The 4,035-nt window shown below is 44.2% G+C and overlaps 1 non-coding gene across 1 annotated transcript; it reads right to left on the bottom strand.

Annotated features, from left to right (window-relative positions):
- Nucleotides 1-2,315: 2,315 nt before the first annotated feature.
- TRNAR-ACG lies at nucleotides 2,316-2,388 on the bottom strand. The gene has a single exon. It is a non-coding gene; the product is annotated as a tRNA-Arg (tRNA).
- Between the last annotated feature and the right edge of the window lie 1,647 nt (nucleotides 2,389-4,035).

The raw sequence follows: 4,035 nt of genomic DNA, 5'->3' as shown, positions 1-4,035 counted from the left end.
GGATTGGAGGCGAAAGGCCGCGGATTAGATGGTCAACAAAACTAACCCGGTACTCCATTGGAGGATTGGGGTAGCTTTCGTCGCTAGGAAAGCGGATGGCGTCCTCCTTCTTCATAAGGCCGAGCCTCTTCAAGCATGTTGGTATCTTGGTTGGAGATTTTCGATCTCTCCCACTCAAGATCCTCGGCGGCCATCTTGGATTCCGGAGTGCCGTGGCGAGTTAGGCGCGCACGCGGTGGCATCAACGGCAATGGGCAGAGCAATGTATGCGCGTGCGGAAAATCGGAGAGAGTTGGGCGCAGGGAAGTTTTGCGAAGAGGAACAGGTGAGCGGCGCAAGTGAGGGGATGAACGGAGGTTGAAGAAAGGTTTATATAAGAATTGGGTGAAGCAGTGTGCCGTTGGATGAGGAAATCGTGTGGTGAGAATAGATCTTCTATATACAAGGGCAAAAAAGTATTTTTTTACTGAGATAGGCGTTACCGTACGTGCGCCAGAAAAAGCGGAGGACGTGTGTCCCCCACTTGCACGACGTGTCAACGTGGAGAGAACAATGGACCCACAAGGCAGAAAAATTTCGACTATTAACAGAGCTGAAGAGAATTTGACAAAGTAAAATATGTCGACAAGGAAAATAAAAGGAGAATGGCGACAGGAGAAGTTATTTGAATATTTCGGGAGCCTTTGGTCAAAAACAAGTTTTTGCCCAAATGCTCGGGGGCTACTTCGAGAAAAGTAAAATTTCGACTGTGGCAAATATAGAAATTGTGGGAGCCTACAACCAAGCACAAGTTCTTGGCTGTAGCCTCGGGGGCTACTCCCATCGGGAGCGCTGTTCGCGCACCCGAGAGAAAAAAAAAAAAAAGAAGAAAAGAGAGAGAAAGAATATCGGGAGATAATGGCAATACAATGACAAGGTAGACTAAAATGTTGAGCCTACAACCAAGCACAAGTTCTTGGTTGTAGCCTCGGGGGCTACTCCCATCGGGAACGCTGTTCGCGTGCCCGATGAAATATAAAAAGGAAAAAGAAAGAAAGATAGAAAAGCAAGAGAGTATATTTCGAGTTATAATTAACTCTACATATACTCCCATCGGGAGATTAATATAAGTCATATTTGACTCGATAAAATGTGCCATTCCAACAGCCGGAAAAGCACTCGACAATATATTCTCGTAACGCCAATGTTGCGATCAATTTCCGAATGCCGCAAATTTGCGAAGGTAAGACCCCGGATCCATTCCTGCCGGGCGTGGCATCGCCGAAGACTGCGCTCCGCTACTTTTATCCGTATCAACGGATACTGAAGAAAAATCCTAACGGACGCGTTAGGTACTCGATAAATTTAACTGGGACTCGACAGAATGGTAAGACCTTAAGCGACACCTGTCGAAGTTTGCACCAGTATCCCGAGATCATGTCCAGGGACGTGATCTTGAAGTAGGTTTTTGCGGATTGCCACTAGAGCAGTTAACTAGTACCGATCCGTCGGATGAACTAGCCCCAACTACAAATATCCCTGTACAATATAGAAATTTATATAAAGAAATATAGAAAAATTTACATTGTGGAATAAGAATAAGCAGTGGAGATTTTCCCTGGTTCTACGATTCAAGCAAAATCTCGGGGGCTACTGACATAGGCATCCCAAATGGGCCTGCCAAAGATAGTACCCGGGGTTTATCGAAGGCCCATTACCCGAAGAATAAGAAGGTTCGAGAGCCCAAGATATGTTAAGGAAAGTAGAATTGTAATAGGAAGTGTTGTTTGTAAATCGGCGGGATGAGTTAGAAACCGTCCCGGACTCCGTAACTTGTACAAAACGAAACCCTCGGCTCCACCTCTTATATAAAGGGGAGTCGAGGGACGAGGAGATCATCGAATCATTGTCTGCAAACCCTAGTTTTCATATTCGTCGAGTACTTTTCGGCTGAAACCTTCGAGATCTACTTGCCCTCTACTTCTAACTAAACCCTAGCCTACAATCCATAGGCATTGACAAGTTAATCCCTTGTCAGCGATATGCCGCGCCTGTTGGAGATGCTCTAAGTGGAGAGCCAATGTCGCAAAATGCAAAAAATATCGGTTGATTTCTGACAAAGAACTTGTGCAATCAGTATGAATCCCCTGCTTTTTTTACTTTACTGATGTATTCTGTTCTGTTAAGGAGACAAGTACTCCGTAGAACTCACATGCTTGTACTTGTAAGCTGGGGATTTGGTAAAAACACGAATAAAAATGACAAAACGACTCCGCTGCACCTGCTTGTACTTGTAAGCTGGGGATTTGGTAAAAACACGAACAAAAATTACAAAACGACTCCGCTGGGGATCGAACCCAGAATCTCTGGTTTCGTAGACCAGCGCCTTATCCATTGGGCCACGGAGTCGTTGTTGACCTTAACAACGTTGTCCCTCTTTGCATTGACTGCTGCTGCTGCAAACACAGCCTACTTTTATTGAATAGGCCTTCTTTGATTCGTAGATCTCCAAATGCAGGAATAAGAATAGAATTTGGATACAAATGCAAGTGGAAAACTAAGATAAGAGATTACATGAATGTTTCTTTAAAAAAATACAAGAATGTTTCTTTTAATGGTCGCTATAACGAAGGAAAAGTAAAGGAATTTAACATGCTTTCTTAAGCAACTTGATTAACACAAATAACAAGCAAGGGCAACAGTGTTGAGTGGCGTCAGGTGGCTATGCTTCAGCGGTGTTAACTCAGCATTAGCTTATAGTATTACGATAGTTCCTCGCAAAGTAATGTAAAAAAAAGAGGCCAAACTGGATTGTTTCCTTCCCATGTTTTTTTTTTTTTGCCCGGGAACCTGGTTGTAAAGGAAAAGTTTCATTAACAAATCAAACGCATGCTACAGTACAAATTTATATAGTTGTTTGGTGGCTTACGGAGAGTACTCAACTAAATCCGCTTATGAGGTTCAATTTCTTGGGTCTATTGCCTCCACCATCAATAAGTGCATTTGGAAAGCTTGTGCGCCTCCTAAAATCAAGTTCTTCGCATGGCGTGCGAATCAAAATAGGATTTGGACGGTGGATCGTCTCCAAATCGTGGTTGGCCAAATTACGGCCTTTGCCTATGCAAGCAATGTACCAAAATTATTGACTATCTCTTCGTCCATTGTCGCTTCTCCAAACACATATGGGACCGAGTCAAGGACTGGTTGGGTTTGGCCGACCTTCAACCAACCAATTCGACGGGAATCAAAATTTTGGAATGGTGGAACATGATGTCGGGAGGGTCTTCGACAAGCCGGAAAGGCATGGCTTCACTCACCTTGCTTGTCTCGTGGTAAATTTGGAGCAAACCCAATGCTAGAGTCTTTCGTAACAAGCAAGTTCCTTCCCTTGTAATCTTTGATAGGATAAAATATGAGGCCCGCCTTTGGGTTTTGGCGGGCGCTAAGCCTTTGGGCGAATTGATGCCGGGAGAGTAACTTGTAATTGTTTAACGCTCAAGCATAGCGGCCTTGTAAAACTTCTCCTTATTTAATAGATTGGGGCAAAACTTTTTTCCCGTTTCAATTTTTTTTTGTATAGAAACATGAATTTTTACATACTATTTTTTCTGTGAAAACCTTGTGTATTAAAGGAGGCATAATTGGTGTGCTACAAGGAGTATACGGAGTATATGGAAATCTGAACCATGTTACATACGTTCCTTTCTAGACATCCATGGCTAACGGGACATAAAACGTGATCATGACGATCTCGCACGCTCACATAGGATACGTCACACTGACAGACGAACATGACAAGCATTCAGTCGCGTATTCTCGACAAGCATTCAGTCGCGGCACATGTATGCTCCCCTGCGATCTATGATCGAGTGGTGACATTAATTGAGTGAGCCGCTGGCGTTCGGACCACATAGCTCACGTTCGTACATGCCCATGAGAGCCCATTTCACGCATAGCCGTTCGATTACGATTTATTACGCATACGTTTCTCCTCCAGCAGTCCAGCATTCACTGATCCACGCTCCTTGCAGGATCGATCAAGCGGGAGGCTCGGCA

This window comes from Lolium rigidum, chromosome 6, assembly GCF_022539505.1.
Source record: "Lolium rigidum isolate FL_2022 chromosome 6, APGP_CSIRO_Lrig_0.1, whole genome shotgun sequence".
Lineage (NCBI taxonomy): Eukaryota > Viridiplantae > Streptophyta > Magnoliopsida > Poales > Poaceae > Lolium > Lolium rigidum.
The sequence above is the reverse complement of the archived record's forward strand: the minus strand, read 5'-3'. Positions and strand labels throughout refer to the sequence as shown.